An 18,868-nucleotide genomic window follows, 5' to 3' on the forward strand; every position below is an offset into this window, starting at 1 on the left:
GGACCTGCAAGAAAGGTCAGGAGAGGGGCGCCTGGGTGGCTCAGTCGGTTGAGCGTCCGACTTCAGCTCAGGTCACGATCTCGCGGTCCATGAGTTCAAGCCCCACGTCGGGCTCTGGGCTGATGGCTCAGAGCCTGGAGCCTGCTTCGGATTCTGTGTCTCCCTCTCTCTCTGCCCCTCCCCTGTTCATGCTTTGTCTCTCTCTGTCTCAAAAATAAATAAACATTAAAAAAAAAAAAAAAAAAAAGAAAGAAAGGTCAGGAGACCTGGGGCTGAAGAGAGGCTCCGGGGAGAACTAGGTGTGAAACTTAACACCCACCTGTGTGGATATGAGTGGAACAGGCTAAGTGGCAGAGATGGAAAAAGGACGGAGTGGTCCTAGAGCAAGAGAAAGATGAGACAGCAGAGGAGAGCTGGATGACAGGGGTGCTGGAGAGAGAGCGAGCTGATGAAACCAGATTGAATGGGGCGCCTGGGTGGCTCAGTCAGTTAAACATCTGATTTCGGCTCAGGTCATGATCTCACAGTTCATGGGTTTGACCTCTGCATTGGGCTCTATGCTGACAGCTTAGAGCCTGGAGCCTGCTTCGGATTCTGTGTCTCCCTCGCTCTCTGCCCCTCCCCTGCTCATGTTGTGTCTCTCTCTTTCTCTCAAAAATAAATAAACATTAAAAAAAATTTTTTTTTAAAGAAACCAGATTGAAATTCTCTTCTTAAGATTAGTAATGGTCTCCAGATCAAGGTGGTAGAGTCAGCTTTCCAAAATGGAAAGGAAAAGGATCCCCCTGAAGAGTTGCAAAGCAATCTGGTTTATGATTTTGTTTTCTTAGAAATTTCCAAGGTAAATACAAGAAATTTCCATGGTAGGTATTCTCTCTACCAGCTTTCTTGTTGTTGTTCCTCTGAATGTTCTGCTATTGCCTTCCATGTGTGTAAGTTAAGATAGTGTCTAAATACTCAATGGCTTGGGCAACTGCCCTGATTCAGTGTGTTTGTGATTCTCTAAGACACGTGTGGATTGAAGACTTTGCTGCTTTCTTCTTATACTAATAGCAGGAAGAATGAGACGTTAGGACCCAAAGCAAAGATGCCGACCCACAAGAAGTGAAATGTGCAGATAGTGTCTTTGTCCAGAGAGCCCCAAAGCAAATGGTGTTTGAGTCTCTGAGGACCTTTCAAGTTCTGGGTGAGATTATTCTAAAGCCTATGCTCCTCATCCTGGCTTCCAAAGCCCCTGTGATGCCCCTTAGTTTCCTCTCTACCCTCCCCTCACATCATGTTCCCCTGGGCTCTGATCATCTGGCCCCTTTCTGGGGCTGAGGGGGCAGTCAGGGATGCCAGGCTATGCTCTCCCTCTGCCCAGACCCTTGTGTGGTTGGCCCCTTCTCATCCTTCTCATCTCTGTTCAGATGTCACCTCCTCAGTGAGGCTGTTCTGATCTCTTCTCCGAAGGACCCTCTACCAAACCCTCTTGGCCCTATTCCTTGTTTTATCTTCATTGTACTTCTAGTATGAGAAATTGGTTTATGTGATTGATCATGAATTTCTGCTATGGACTGAACATCTGTGTTTCCCCCAAATTCATATGTTGAAGCCCTACTTCCCAGTGTGATGGCATTGGGAGGCGGGGCCTTTGGGGGGTAGTTAGGTCGTGAAGGTAGAGCCCTCATGATGGGATTTGTGCCCTTATAAGAAGACACAAGAGAGAAATGATCTCTCTCTCTCTCTCTGCTGAGGACACAGCAAGAAGTTGTCTGTCCGTAAACCAGAAAGAGGGCTCTCACTAGAACTCAACCATGCTGCAACCCTAATCTTGGACTTACAGCTTGCAGAACTGAGAAATAAATGTCTCTTGTTTAAGCCCCCCTGTCTATGGTGTTTATTAGAGCAGCCTGACTAAGAGGCTCTGTCTTCACCAGACTGTGAGAGGTCCAGGAGAACAGAACTGAGTTGGCCTTGTTTCCTGCTCTTTTTGTCAGCATCTAGAACGATGCATAGCACCTAGTACATGCTCAAAATGATTTACTGAAAGCATTGTGAATGGTGAAGAGTTCCAAGTCTCAGTCAGGCTGCTCCTTCATCCCCTTTACATTTAAATCCCTCCTGGTCACAAGTTAGGCCTCCCCGATCACTCTCAACCAGTCTTTGTTACCAAGTCGTTCACCTCAAAGGTTCAGTCGAGTTAATGACCTTTCTGATGGTGGCTTAGGCTCTTGAAGGAAACCGTTGGAAAATTATAAAAGAAAATCCGAAGAGCATTTGGAGAAGGAAGATGTGAGATAAGTATTTGAATTTTAACATACAAAATGACAGGTGTATAAAGGGGGGATATAGGGAGGTGAGGACTGACCATTTGTTATGGTCGGGCCTTGTCCCTATGTTAGCCCCCTGCTGTGACGCTGTACCCACGCTGTGGAGTGAGAATTTGTACTATTTTACAGAGAAGCAAACTGAGGCTCAAAACAGTAATACAAATTTGTCAGGATCGTATCTAGCTAATGTGCAGAAGCCTGGCTTTGGGCTGATGTCCGGCTGACTCCAAGCCTGTGTGTGTGTGTGTGTTTCCCCCTTCCCACACCCTTGCCCTCTCTGGTCTAAGGACAGGGCAGGGAAGATGGGGTGCCGACATGACACAGGTGTTACAAGACCCCTGGGAAACCAGACTGAACGCCCCCGTGCTCTCACCATCTATGTTGATTTCAAATACCCTTTAGACTTACCTGAGTCAGAACCGCCTCCTCAGTTTGGAAAGAAAGGATCTAATTCACTGTCATTTTTACACAATAGAGACCTCCACAAATTATAGCTTTTTGGTCTTTCAGCCACAAAGGAAACAGGGACTGTAACTGGGCCATCAATAATCCCCCCTGTGCAGAGGAGGCGGACGTATAAGCAACAGAAGGTGCCTGAGATTTCACAACTTGATTGCTTCCTCAGTAATCTTTACTTGGCTGAGTTAAATGTAAGAGTTGTCGTGCCCGTGGCTTCAGAGCCCATTTTGAAAATGAGATAATGCATCTTCAGGGTGGGAGAGAGAGTCCTTTGTCCCTCCTGTCGTATTTTATGGCATAACAACAGAGGCTCTACAGAGTAGCTGGGGTGGGAACGGGAGCCACTTCTAGGGGCCGCTTTCTTTCTGAGATAGCAAACTGTCCAAGCCACATGCAGCTTCCAGTTCCCCTTCCAAAATGCTAGAGGATGAGCTATGGCAGGGCAGATGCAGCTCAGGTTCTGTTAAAATCAAGAGCTCTTTGCATGTCCACGTGGGGCTCTCTGGTCTGCAAACTCCCAGTGTCACTCACCAGGTCAGAAGCCATTTAGCTCGCTCCTGCTCCCGTGTCACCTTCCCTAATAGAGTCTGAGCCACGGTAGGAGGCCACCTTGTTGATGGACACCCTAGAGAGAAAATTACAGGGCCACGAATGTGGAATGAAAGCTCCTAGCTAGACAATGCTCCCAACACAAGGAAGTTTGGTCTTTGAATTATATATTCATCCCAGCTTTTTACACGTCAGGGAGAAAACAGATGCATATTGCACTTTTTTGCTGAAGAAAGATCTTGAGTGGGGCCTGTGGGTGTGTATGCCCACTTTGCCTGGAAACTTCTTCACTAATACAGGGAAATATGCCAATCCCCTTCTACGAAAGGAAGGGGGGTGCAATTAATAGAAGGCACCAGAAACAGAGGAAAGGAAAAGAAGATATGTATATGCCTTAATGTGAAGAGGCAAATGGAGATAAAAACAGCTTGCGTGTCAGCACCCTAGGATTCTGCTGCCACCTGTTGCTGGCCTGCTTTCCCTAGAGCATTGCAAGGCACTGGTGGCAAACACATCTATTTCCACCCAGAGTCATTTTTCCTTTGTAAATCAGAGAAGTCTGAGAGCTAGAAAAGACCCAGCAATCTCCCAATCTAGCGTTTCCTAAATTCTCCTGTAGAGCAGAGTCATTTGTGAGGTCCACCCTGGACTCTGCCAGCATTTCTGGAGCACTGGCTGGGCTCTGTCTGTTGAGCAAGCTCCCTTCTCATTCCTCAGCTTCCACGGGTCTCGTGACCCGCCTAGTGCAAGTCTGAATTTTACAAAGGAGGAAGCTGAGGTCCACAGAAGTGACACACCCCAAGGCACAGCAGAGCGGGGACTGAGCTCAGCTCCGAAGCACATTAAAACTTAATCTCACTTAATTTCCATGGTAAGTAGGCACAGATCTCACAGTGTGGACTTCAGGGCTACAGAGTTGCAGATTTACGTTGTTTACAGCAGGAGGCAGTTTGGATCAACGCCCCTCCCTGTTCAGTCTGCAGCAAGAAATTCTTTACCAAGCTCCTAACAGAAAACAACTCTGAAAATTCCTGATTAGTACGTCAGCTGAGGTGACTTGAACTTTATCTTTAGCTCATAACTCTATTGAACATAACAAATCTCTGTTCTATTGATCACTGTGTCTGACTCACCGCTGATACATTTTTTTAATATTTATTATTTATTTTTGAGACAGAGAGAGACAGAGCACGAGTGGGGAGGGGCAGAGAGAGAGGGAGACACAGAATCCGAAGCAGGCTCCGGGCTCCGAGCTGTCAGCACAGAGCCCGATGCGGGGCTCGAACCGATGCAGTGTTCGAACTCATGAACTGTGAGGTCATGACCTGAGCCAAAGTCAGACGCTTAACCGACTGAGCCACCCGGGTGCCCCTCACCACTGATATTTTTGAGCAATTGTCTGAAGTATGCTTGAAGTGAAGGGGGGGGGATCTAGGGAGAACAGAGTTTGTGGTCCTACAATATCCTGGCATACTACTGGTCTGGGGAATGCTTTAGGAGTCCACTAGAGGAGATATTTTAAAAAAAAAATACAGTGTGGCAGGCTTTTTGTGGAAATTGATACCCAAGTTATTTCAGGGGCAGCTTTGAGAGCTGGACAGGGATGTGTAAAGTTCAGAGCTTCCTTGCCTGAAGCTGTCAGCAGGCAACTGACTGAGATCTGCACACTTACAAAAATCATAAAAAAGCAGAGTAAGTCTGATTTATCTTTAAAGGGGCCTCTTTGGGTCCCTTCAGTGATGATTTGTGATCTGTGATGGAGAAACAGTTGTAGACTCAGTTATATTAATGTGTTTTCTGCCTAAGATGTTAGTTTAAAATCTTTCTTTCTCCTTCTTCCTTCCTTTCTTCCTTCCTTCCTTCCTTCCTTCCTTCCTTCCTTCCTTCCTTCCTTCCTTTTGGTACAAGCCTATAGTTTCTGCATTTATCCTTAGTAGAGTCAAAAGAATCCCCAAACTTACAGAACTTAAATTGATGTTAACTTATATTTTTGCACATAGATAATATTCCATTTGTGGACTTGAGGTGAGGTCAAGAGGCTGTTCAGAAGTCAGAAGGAGTGGGTTTGAAACCTATGAACCCACTGGTTGCACATAAAGAGTAAGACAAGAGAGACAAGCAAATCCCCAATTTACAGGGTACTTGTGCTTTTTGCGGAGACAGTGGCATTTCATGAGGAGTGATTTGTGTGAGGCTGGAAAGCCCTCCAAACCCACACTGATGCCTTAAACTCAAAGTAATTTATTCCCTTTATGGTTACATACTCTGAGCTCCTCCTTGGCAATTCCATTAACTCCTGAGAGAGGAACACAGTCCTTAGCTACACTGTGTCTGTTTCTCAGGCAGAGAAGGAGCAGAGGCAGGGACCAGCATGGGTTGAATTCTGTTTTGTACCTGGAAGAGATATAAAGTTTCCAGCATATTACCTCAGTAGGTCCTCTCAACAACTCAGAGAAGTAGGTGGGATTATCACCCCTTTACAGATTATCCCCAGACACAGGAAGGTGAATAAATTGCCCTGAGTTGCACAGCTAGAAGGTGGCGTTGTTTTAGTTAGCTGAGCTTAAACAAAACACATTTATTTCTCGCTGTTTTGGAGTTTGGGAAGGCCAAGATCACGGTGGTAGCAGATTTGGTTCCTGACGTGGGCCTACTTCCTTGTTCATAAATAGCTGTCTTCTGTCTCCTCCCAGGTCCAGGGGGAGAGAAAGCACGCTCTGGTCTCTCTTCCTCTTATAAGGACACTAATCCATCATACAGACCCCACCCTCGTGACCTCATGTAAATAATCACCACCCAAAGGCCCCACCTGTAAATACCATCACATTGGGGGGTAGGGCTTCAACATATTAATTTGGGGGGGGATAAAAACCTTTTATTCATAGCAGGTGTCCTTACTTCCAGCCCCCTCGTGTGGTTCAACCATGGCATGGATGAAGCAGTGCTGTAGAAAGGACGAGATGGGTAGGGAATCTGAGAACACGAGTTTTGCGATGGGGAGGCCACCAGCTGTGGGAGCCTGATACCCAGGGGCGAGGTGCAGTCGTGAGAACAAAGAAAGTATCTTTTCTTTCCTTTTTTTTTTTTTTTTTGTACACCTAAGTCACAGTGTAAAATTTGACTCCAGCATGTACACACCCTCATATTCACACATACACACGTGAAGAGAGATACAGAGAAATAGGATTCCAGCCTATTGACAACAGTCATCTCTAGCTGGGGAAATGATGAGTTATGTTCTCTTTTTTTATTCATTTGTAGTTTTATATGATTTATACCAAAAGTCCTCCCAGCATATCGGCTGTTTTTCAGAGGCCACGTGTATTGTGTCCGCATATCTCAAAACAGTGAGTTGTAAAATCAGGCATTTAATGTTAACTCTTTTTTTTTTTTGGATTGATTTTATCTTTTTTTTTAGCTTTTTATTTTCTTTGTTAATTTTTAATGTTAACTCTTTTTGTTGTTCTTCTCCCCTCAGATTGGTATGAGTTGCTCTAGTTCATTTGTTCTTTGTACAGAACTGACTAGTTCTTTTGATATCCTATAGGCACAACCTAAGTAATATAATTCAGTTAAGTTGGAAAATAAGCGTTTTTCTGAGATGTTTCCCTCGGCTTTCAACAACATGAGGTTTTATGCCTTTATAGTGACCAGACAGAACTGAAGGTTATTTATTGAAACTCTCTTTAGAAAAATAAAGCCCCACTGAGCTTTCCACTCTTGCCATTCCATAGATGAATGCTTCATCATTACCCTTTTCAAAGAAAAGCCATTTATTTATTCATCAAAGTTTTAAAATAAAAAGGAAATGAAGCTAGATTTTTTTTTTGTTGGTGGTGGTAGGATTTGGGAAGAAAGAGTTTAAAAATCGGCAAAAGAAAAGCCTTTAATGAGTCTTTGTAATATTTAAGACTTAAACAAAGCAACTCAGTACCAGTGGGAGCTAAAACTAATTAGAAATCAAAATTATATTCGCTTCATCAATATTAAATCCAAGAGAAAACAAAGAGGAGCTTTCGTAATTAAATTTAATTTAGTGTAATAATCTTAGTTCCTGCCATTTGCAACCGTGGGAGTTTTCTTCAAGAGAATGTTTAAAGATGTATTTTGTAAAGAGTCAAGCGCTCGCTAAATTTTGTGTACAATTGAGATGATTGAAAGGAGAGAGAACAGAGAGCATCAGAACAGAGAGATGAGGTGAGATCCACGCAGTTGCCCAAGACCTGCGTCCTTGGTGGGATGACTCAGAGAAGCCAGGCGAGAAGCCTGAGGTCAGCTGGGTCCTCGGGGTTAGGCTTGCGCTCTCCTCTCAGCTGCTTTGCTGGGCAGTTTTGACTCCCTCAAGGGACCACAGGAGAGGAGAATGTTGTCCCTAGTGGGGTGTTTCCCTGACGGGAGCAGTGAAGCAGGGAGAAGCCTACAGAGTGCCAGTCAGCCTCTTCTAGAAGGAGTGGAACAACTCTGGGGGCTTGGGGAGCCTCCCCTGGACGGCTTGAAGGCACCTCAGGGTGCTGAGTAGCTGCCAATCTGATCATATCTGGGCCACTTGAGCCTTGGTATGTAGTGACTCGCCCTCTCAGCACACCCCAGGCAATGTCACTGTGGATAGGAAGGGAGAAGTTTCCTGTCACGCAGGTGGCACTACCATCTCCTGAACTTTTGCTGCAGGCCAGACCCTGTATTAAGCACTTTTCAAATATCTCCCTCGATATTCACAACCTTAGGGAAGAGGAACTGTTGTCCCCATTTTTAAATAATACAACTTGTCAGTTGTCCTTTCTTCATGGCCACATCTTTCTTTTTACTGTAGCAAAATATACATTAAATGAAATCTACCACTTTTAACCAATTTTAAGGATACAATTCAGCAGTACTACAAACATTCACCTTGTTGTGCGGCCATCACCACCATCCATTTCCTGAACTTTTTCCTCTTCCCAAACAGGAACTTTACGCCCATTTAAGCAAACTTCCTTCCCTGCCCTCAGCCCCTGTTAACCACTATTCTACTTTCTGTCTGTATGAATTTTCCTATTCTACGTACCTCATATAGGCAAAATCATACAATGCTTGTCTTTTTATGTCTGGCTTATTTCCCTTAGCGTAGTGTTTTCAAGGTTCATCTGTGTTGTAGTATCCCTGTTTTGTTTGTTATTTATTTATGTTGCCCACCCCACCAAATAATCATCTTTGCATTTTTGTTTATTTTTTAGTTTTTTTAAATGTTTACTTATTATTTTGAGAGAGAGAGAGAGGAAGAGCGTGAGCGAGGGAGGAGTGAGAGAGAGAGAGGGAGACACAGAATCTGAAGCAGGCTTCAGGCTTTGAGCTGTCAGCCTGTATATTCAGGTGGATTCTCCTGGGATGATTTCCAGTGTGTCCATCCTATATCACCTCCGTGGCCGAATGACTTACCCTTTTATCCTTTTATGAAGTGAAAAGATAAATCTTCCATAGTTATGCTGTATTTTTCATTCTCATTTTTATGGATCATGCCAACTTGTATTGCGTCTGAAAAACAAACTAGCTTATTGTTCAGTGAAAATGTAGCATCTGATGTGTGGCATAAGAAAAGAAACATACCAGGGACTGAAAATTCACCTTCAGGAAGACTTTCACCTTGAAATTTGATGATATGTGGAACAGATGTTTTAATTTACCTATGATAATTTGCATAATCAATTTAACATGTGGTTTATCAAACCTGCCAAAGAGCAGGTGACAATATGGAATTAATATGATCGCTAATTTGACACATCATTGAGATTAATTTGACCTTTCCTGCTCTCAAAATACCCAGAGGTCTTCACAGACAGGCATGTTGTGCTGTGAGATGCCATGTGTAGCAATCTAAAATCCATCATTTAGCCTCACAAATAAAGCAACCCCTTTGTCAGTCTGCCTCATGCTTTTACTCTTTTCCTTTCAGGCTCTCTTCTAAATTGAAAAGAAGGCAATGAGTGAATGCTGGGGGAGGCATCCAATTCTGAGTGTTCATGACTTTATGAAGAGTAATTGATTTATTTCTCCTCCAAAACTATGAATGGTATTGACGTGTCCCTGCTCTGTTCGTTTAGTCTTGATCCCAGACTCAAAGAGCTATTACCTTTAAGAATCCGTGGTGACAATCCATTTCAGACTTTAGCTTTAAATCTAGAGAACCAAAGTAAAGGACTTTAAATTATGCATTCATTTAATTACCAGTAGTAAATTATTAGAAGCAATAGAAATGTTCACCAATAGGGGTGTCTGCGTGGCTCAGTAGGTTAAGCACCCATCTCCTGATTTCAGCTCAAGTCATGATCTCACAGTCGTGAGATAGAGCTCCATGCTTAAGATTCTCTCCCTCTCATTCTCTCTCTCTCTCTCTCTCTCTCTCTTTCTCCCTCCCTCTCCCCCCTCAACCCCCCCCCCCCCGACTTGTATTCTCTCTCTCTCAAAACTACCCAAAAAATCAGGGTCACCTAGGTGGCTCAGTCAGTTAAGCGTCAGACTCTTGATTTCGGCTCAGGTCATGATCTTCGGGTTCTGAAACACATCAGGCTCTGGGTTAACAGTGTGGAGCCTGTTTGGGATTATCTGCCCCTCGCCCGTGTGTGTGCTTTTGCTCACTCTCTCTCTCAAAATAAATAAATAAAAGCTTAAAAAGAATAAAAAAAGAAATGTTCACCGATAGATGATTGATTAAATAAAATGTCATGCTGGTAGAATCCTTTAGCATTTAAATGATGTGAGAAAAGTATATTAATAACATAAAAACCTGTTTATAATATATGACATGAAGAAATCATACTGCAAAATTGTATATGTACTATAATCTCATTTTTGTAAGGAAAATTATGTATATATCTCTCTGGAAGTATAAATACTAAATTGTTAACTATGTTCTATCTACATGGAAGGATTAAGGATGATTTATGGCTCTTCCTTTGTATTGGCCTATATTAATGTTTTTATTATGAATATGTTAAAGGAAAAAAAATGCATATTTTTTGTAATTATGAAGGATGGCAGATTGAATGCAGCACCCAATTTCACTGTCTCCCAAAACGCTATTAAATTTCCTATAAATGGTTTCATGCACACACATTGTGAGAGTGGGAGGAGGAAAGAGAGAGAAAGGTTGAACGTGGAGATGGGGAAGAAGAGAGGGGGGAAGAAAGGAGCAAAAGAGAAGGGAGGGGTTGGAGAACCAACTGTAAAGAAGACAACAGCACCAACATTTTGGAAGCCAGAAAGCAGATATGAGAAGAGTACCTTGTTTGAGACTAGAGAAAGCATAGTCTCAAGGCAAGCAGTGGGGGAAACTACAGAGCAACCTGCTCAAAGGGGTTGCTGCTGGAACTGAGCTCTGCAGGGATGCTGGCGGGGGTGGGGAGGCGGTGGAGACACCCAATAAAAAGCACTGCTGAAAGCCTTGGAGAAGCTGCTAGATCTCCAGATATAGTTTCTCATCATTTCTCAGCCCTTGAGCCTACTATCCATCCCCCTTCCCACAGAAGTTTGGAGGTTCATTCTCTGCAGAGGGTCTCTGTACTGTGGACACCAGACTGTTGAAATTCTAGCACCATATGAGAAACAGACAAATGACTGATCTTTTGCACGCTGAACCCTGAATGCAGAGCCCTTCCAGATCTTTCCACTTGGCTCCAGAACACCATCACCCAGACTTAACCCTTCTAGAGAAGAGATTGGGAAAGGCTTCCTTACAGACTAAATTTATACCTGTTCCTGAAGGCTTAAAAATTAAAAAGTATTGCCCTTAGAGATACATATCTAGGTGACACAACCAGTGATGGAGAGTAAGGGAAACTGGGATAGACCCCTGGAAGACCCCCTCAGTTTCTTTTTTTTTTTAATTTTTTTTTTTAACGTTTATTTATTTTTCAGACAGAGAGAGACACAGCATGAACGGGGGAGGGGCAGAGAGAGAGGGAGACACAGAATCGGAAGCAGGCTCCAGGCTCGGAGCCATCAGCCCAGAGCCCGACGCGGGGCTCGAACCCGCGGACCGGGAGATCGTGACTTGAGCCGAAGTCGGACGCTCAACCGACTGAGCCACCCAGGCGCCCCTAAACTGAGTGGTAGGAATAAGGATGGTAATACATCTTATTATTCTCATTTAAACTATGTATGTACATTTAATATACTCTTCTCTATGCATTTCATATTTTATAATTCAAAAAATGTTGGTGCTAACTCAGAACCTAGCGGTAGGATAACGACTGTGGGGGCACCCCAAGATCTCTTTCCTCCCAATGTTTTTCTCCCTTTCTTCTTTTCATTCCTGTCCTGTTTCCTCTATTCTCTCATCCCCTCTTTTTTTTTTTTTTTCTAATTTCTCTTATTTTGCCTTACATCTCTTTAGTCACACCTCATTAGCCTTCCTCAGGGAACAAACGTGTTAGTGTCTCTCATGAAGCTTTTAGAAGGTATCACGCATTTTCTCACCATGATTTTTATCCCCCAGTGTTTTTAACTGAGAAATAATTTATGTATGATAAAATACACAGATCTTAACTGTACAATTTTATGAGTTTTGACAAATGTATATACCATGTAACCACCATCCCAATCAAGATATAGAACATTTCCTACCTCCCAAGAAATTCCCTTGTGCCCCATCAACCCCCCAACCCCACAGACAAACACTGTTTTGATTTCTATGACCACAAACTAATTTTGCCCAGCCTAAACTCCCTAACATCGCAAGCATGCATCGCGTACACGTTTCATTTGACTTTTTGCCCCTCTCACCATAACTTTTTAAAATTCATTCATGTTGATACATGGACCAAGAGTTTCTCTTTTTATTGCTGGATACTTTTCCATTACATAAATACATTACAATTGGTTTGCCTTTACGTTTTTTCTTAATGTTATTGTCAGTTTTTTTAAGTTAATGTTTCCTTTTTAATTTAGAAACTACCCGATTTTTATGCCATCCTTGTATTTACCCAGTTGTGGGATTTGAACAATACCTGGAAAATGTAACATAATCCAAGTCTTCTTGTTTCATTTTTCTTACATTGGTGCAGCCATAGTTTTCCAGATGGTTGAGTGGATAGCACAGTGATGCGGGCAGGTGCTCACTGCTCTGGCTCTGTTTTAGGCCGCAATAGTTAATAGTCTGGCCAGAGGCACTGGTTCTAAAACGTTTGCATTAGTTTCTTTGCATATGAGCATATCTTCACACTGCATTTCGTGAGTGGCGAGTTTGAGATTACTGATTTATTATAGAAGGATACAACTGAGAAAGAGCCGAGCGGAAGAGATGCATGGGCAAGCTGTGGGGAAAGGAAGGGGCATGGGGTTTCCATGCCTGCTCTAGGGACTCCACTCTCCTCAAAAGTCCACCTGAAATCAGGGGGGTTTTGGTTTCTTTCTTTGTTGTTGTTGGTGGTGGTGGTTTTTTGTTTATTTTTGTTTTTGGTTTTAATTCAGCTCTTTAGTGCATGTGAAGTGGTATTTGATTGTGGTTTTGTTTTCCTTTCCCTGGTGGCTGGTGATGTCGAGCACCTTCACATACACTTACTGGAAATTTCTGTATCTTTCTTCATGAGGTGACTTCTCAAGGCATTTATTGGCCTATTTTATTTTATGTATTTTTTGCCCATTTTAAAATAGAATTGTTTTCTTTATATTACTGGTTTGGAAGATCTATGAATTTATAGTATTCTCTCCCATTCTGAAGTTTAAAAAGTTATGTTGAGAGGGGCAAAAAAGCCAAACAAAAAGTGTACATGATGCATGCTTGCCATGTTAGGGAGTTTAGGCTGGGCAAAATTAGTTTGTGGTGACAGAAATCAGAACAGTGTTTGCCTGTGGGGTTGGAGGGTTGATCGAGCACAAGGAAACTTCTTGAGAGGTAGGAAATGTCTTTTCATTTTCTTAATGGTGTCTTGTGATAAGGAGAATTGCTTGATTTTAGTGAAGTTCAATTTATCAGTTTTTCTTTTATGGTTTGTGCTTTCTGTAACCTGAGAAACATTTGGCTGTCCCGGGGTTGCAACAATATTCTCTCATGTTTTCTTCTGTATGCTTTAGAGCTTCAGCTTTCATGTCTATGTCTGTGATCCATCTCAAATTAATTGTTGTATATGGTGTAAGGTAGGGATCACGTTGTGTGTGTGTATGTGTGTGTGGGTTTTCCATACGAAAATCCAGTTGTACCGGCAGGCACCTCATGCCTTTAAACTGACTGAATGTACCTCCATCCCTTTGCCCATCACACAGAAAAGTCTTCTAAACCTAAACCTGAAACCTCAGGATTTGTATCTTTGTCTCTCACATTCTGTTGCCTCCCTTAGATGTAGCCAATACCATTTTTTTTCAATTTTTTAAATTGACATCCAAGTTAGTTAGCATATAGTGCAACAATGATTTCAGGAGTAGATTCCTTAACGCCCCTTACCCATTTAGCCCATCCCCCCTCCCACAACCCTCTGTTTGTTCTCCATAATTATGAGTCTCTTATACTTTGTACCCCTCCCTGTTTTTATATTATTTTTGCTTCCCTTCCCTTGTGTTCATCTGTTCTGTGTCTTAAAGTCCTCATATGAGTGAAATCATATGATATTTGTCTTTCTCTAATTTAATTTTGCTTAGCATGATACCTTCTAGTTGCATCCACGTAGTTGCAACTGGCAAGATTTCATCCTTTTTGATTGCCAAGTAATAACATAGCCAATACCTTTAAGTGCAAATTATTATATCCTCCAGACAGTTACAAATAATTTGCTTCTTTAGAATCATATATTTCAAATTTAGAGAGAAAAAAGATTTTGTAAGGAAAAAACCTTTCAGCTTCTCTTTGACTCTGCCCTTTCAGTGTTTAAGATGCAGACAAAATCAGCTGTTGAGTTTGGTGCTGCAATATATAGTGAAATAATATGAAATGAAGTTGGCATTTAAATCATTTATTGGTATTTTCAAAGTTAGAATATGTCTGACTCTTTTCGAATACCAAGTTGACCTAAAATCGAAGGAATAGGAGTTCCAAAAGAAGAAAAAGGAAAGAGACAACAAGTGAGAGAAGTCAGGGAATAACTTAAGTGAGCAACATATGTAAAAACTAGGAATGACCCAACTGAGGGAAGTTTCTGCAGCACTGCGGAGGTGGAAGCCAGAGCCAAGGAAGCTGAGCAGAAAACGAGGCGTAACTAGGTATGAGTAGAATTAACAGCTAATTTTTTTAAAAGACACAAGGCCTGAGAAACTTTGGCGAGAAAACTTCTGTGGTCTTCTTGCCTGGCAAATATCAAATGTACCGTGATTCTGGAAAGCCTTGTCTGTGCCATGTACTCCCTCCACACCTTTGTTTGGTCCTTTTATTGAACTCTCCAAAACTTACCCATTTGAGAGTGCCATCTATCTCTTGATAGAATCCTAAGAGTTACCCCCCCTCCTCATCTTGGAGATGAAGTAAATAACTCGTTCACACTCCCGGTCAGTGCTCTGGGACTTGGGACACTTAATCTAGAGCCCTTTCGTTTCTACTCTACAGCTAACACACATGGGAATAAGCATGAAACCCCTACAGTTATTTTTTTTTTATTTTTTTTAATTTGAGAGAGGGAGAAAGAGAGAGCAAGTGGGAGAGGGGGCAGAGGGATAGAGAGAGAGTCTTAAGCAGGCTCCATGCTCAGTGCAGAGCCCCATGCAGGGCTCAATCCCCTGGGATCATGGCCTGAGCTGAAATCAAGAGTTGGACGCTCAGCTGACTAGCCACTCAGGTGCCCCTTAACCCCTACAGTTCTTGAGTACTTCTCTGGGGTGTTGCCCCCACAGTGCTGTGCTGGGGCAGAATGGAGTCTGAGGCAAAAAGAAGTATCACTAAGATTAAGGGCATATTTATCTAAACCTTTGTTATTTTGTTCATTATGGAGTTGGGGGGGGCGTTTGCATTAACTTTCATTTTATTATGTATTATATTATAAAATTATTTATCATGGTGAGTGAATCTTTGTGCCCCACCTGAATCCCAGCCCTGTCCCTCCAGCTCCCCCCTACCTTTCTTGCTGCCACATCACACAGCTGGCTGTGGTCCTGGAGAGCCAACTCTGGGAACTGGTTCAGCACGCCTCTCTTCCCTTTCCTCCTACTTTTCCAGTTGACTCTCATTACCTGGCTGCGGCCACATCTTTGGATGTGGTCAGCCAATATTGTAGTGGTGACAATGCTTTAATTTGTTTTTAGGTGCCATCCAGGAGTTCCAGGTGTGTGTGTGTGCTGAGGACAGAGAGGGATGAGCCACAGGGCCAGACTTCCAGGAATTGACATTTGGAGTCGAAGACGGGTATATTAAAAGGTATAATAAAATAAGATAAAGGCTACTCAGGGTATATATAAAATACTATGAGTGTAGAACAGCTAAATCTGTTGCTCACAATTTGTGGAGGGAAGGAAGAATGGAAAGAAGGAAGGAAGGGAGGGAGGAAGGAAGGAAAGAAGTGGGGGGAAGGAAGGGAGGAAGGGAGGGGGGAATGCGGGGAGGGAGGGAGGAAGTAAGGAAGGAAAGAAGGGAGGAAGGGAGGTAGGAAGGAAGGAAGGATGAATAAAAGAAGCGGTTGACAGAGGGGAGAAGCAAGCTGGCCACTGGCAGGGGTCTCAGAAAAGTGTGCTAAAACTCACCCCAGATAGCTCACCCCTGCCTAGCTTGCACTTATCCCTACTGATTTCCTTATTTAGAACCTCTCATGTCACTCCACATAATTGGCAGAATTTTCTCCTTTAGATTTATTTTAAGGCGCTAAGAAATGAGACTCTTTACACTTCATTTCTCTTCCGTCACAGACGCGGCTGACGTTCTGTGCCTATGCACGTCACCACTACCTGATGACAAACACACCAACTGATCTGGACACGGCTGTACTTTTCCCTTTGATGCAGGCAGTGAGGGATTATTAAATTGCATTTCATCATGATCAATTGGCTAGATGTTAGTCACGGCATATTTTGGAGTAAGCCTGAGGGAAGTTGAGATAACAATGTCAATCCAAAGTCAAGGAAGCCAACGTACGCGCAGACATGAACAATCCTCAGTCTCCTTTGTACTTATTTATCTGCCAGTATCTTGCTTTGGGCTGTGCCGTCTCACTTTCTGCTGGTAGCCTAGTAATTCTTAAAACCCAAAATGTAATTTTGGGGTTAATTTCCAGGGCTGTTGTCTTTGAAAGAGGATCACTTACTTGGCTGGACATAGATCTTTTTCGTCTAGACTTTGTTTCTGACTCACGGTGATAATCTGGGAAGATCATTTAATCTCTCTTACTTTCTCATATCATCACTGTTTGGAAGCTTTCCTTTGTGTGGGACATAGAATATTTAATTCCTAAAATAATCCTCAGCATAGATCATCTTTTTACAGGTAAGAAAACTTATGGCCAAAGAGGGCGTTAAACCAGGGTTTTTTTTGTTTTGTTTTGTTTTGTTTTGTGTTTTCAGTCTCTTGAAGATACCTATTATTCTGTGAACCCAGCATCCCTTCTAGAAACTTCTTCTCCCTTCTCTGTCTGTATGGCTGTCATGAAAACAGTCATGTTACAACAAGATCCTGTCCCCTGGGCTTTGAGCTTTTTCCCACAAAGTTATGTGGACTGGGAATTATGAGAACATTGATTCAGGGGGGCAGGGTTTTAAATTGTGCTGAAACTATATTGGCTCACCCAGACAATCTGTAAGTATGCCAAGGGGACTTTGTAGTCACCCCCATGGTCTATGATGTAACTGTGACAGCCAAGTGTAAATTTATGGAGTCTACGACATCTTATATATGCACTGAGGTATCAGGAGAAGCAAGGAACTACATAATCCCTAATCTCTTTCTATTCTAGGGTCAATCCCAAACCCACCCCCTTAAGTACTCCCTGTTTGTAGTAGTAAACTTTTTCTTTTGTTAATCACTTCAACAGAGGACACTTGCAACCCCCCAAAGTCCTAATCTTTACTGACTGCTGGTCATCTTTAGTAAAACAAAAGAAGATAATGGATCTGGGTTGAAATCACTGACATATGAAGCTTTCATTCAAAGGCTGGTTTACATTAGTTCCCAAGGATATTTGCTTAGTTTCTTTCTTCCTGATCTCAAACACATCTGAAAAATAAGTCTTATCTATTAAAACGATTGCATTAAAAATAGCCAAATTTATTCAAACAGCATATCATCTTGAAAGCAACTGAAAATTAGTTTTTTGTTGTTATTGGCTAACAATGAATTTTATTCAGTTTATTTTCTGTATTTTATAGTTCTGATTCTGCTTTTTGTTTGTTGATTTATTATTTTTTGTTTTAGAGTCCATTTATTGGTGGAACCATATGGTATTTGTCTTTCTCAGTCTGACTTATTTCACCTAGCATAATACCTTCTAGGTCCATCCATGCTGTCTCAAATGGCACCATTTCATCCTTTTTTATGGCTAAGCAAAATTCCATTGTGTGTATATACCACATTTCCTTGTCTATTTATCTGTTGATGGACACTTAGGTTGCTTCCATGTCTTGGCTATTATAAATAATGCTTCAATAAACGAGGGTGCATATATTTTTTGGAGTTAATATTTTCATTTTCTTTGGGTAAATACCCAATAGTGGAATTATTAGATCATATGGTATTTCTGTTTTTCGTTTTTTGAAGAACTTCCATACTGTTTTCCACAGTGTCTATACCAATTTACATTTCCACGAACAGCGAACGAGAGTTCCTTTTTTCCCACATCCTTACCAACACTTGTTTCTTGTGTTCTTGATTTTAGTCATTCCAACAGGTGTGAGGTGATGTCTCATTGTGGTTTTGATTTGCATTTCCCTGATGATGAGTGATGTTGAGCATCTTTTCATGTATCTGTTGATCATCTGTATGTCTTTGGAAAAATATCTCTTCAGCTCCTCTGCCCATTTTATTTTATTTTATTAAGATTTTATTTTTAAGTAATCTCTACACCCAGTGTGGTGCTCGAACTTACAACCCCGAGATCAAGAGTTGCACACTCCACCAACTGAACCAGGCAGGCATCCTCTGCCCATTTTTAAATCAGATTGTTTGTTTGTTTGTTTTGGACTGTTTGAGGGTATTTTTTGGTGTTGACCTGTGTGAGTTCTTTATATTTTTTGGATATTAACCCCTTATCAGATATATCATTTATAAATATTTTCTCCTATAGTTACTCTTAATTAAAAAAAAACAAGATACAATTTCTATTGGCTTAGTAGATATTTTCCAACTTGGAGAAAATAACACTTTTGGTGGAAATAAAGTTCACCCATATGTGATAATTTGTGAGGTGTTACATAAAATGGAATGTTATCTATCTGTGGTTATATTTGCCCTTATTTATCTTCCAGTGTGCACTTCCTGAGGAGGGAACATCATGAATGCATGTAAGGAACATCAGTATTGTGTGTGTGTGTGTGTGTGTGTGTGTGTGTGTGTGTGTGTGTGAGCATGTGAAGATTGGAAAAGAATGTCTCCGTGGTGACGCTACAAAAGCCAGACCCTCAAAATGGGATAAACAAGAGTTTCCCAAGCTGAATGCCAGGCTGAATTCTGG

The sequence above is a fragment of the Panthera leo genome, chromosome A1, assembly GCF_018350215.1.
Source record: "Panthera leo isolate Ple1 chromosome A1, P.leo_Ple1_pat1.1, whole genome shotgun sequence".
Classification (NCBI taxonomy): domain Eukaryota; kingdom Metazoa; phylum Chordata; class Mammalia; order Carnivora; family Felidae; genus Panthera; species Panthera leo.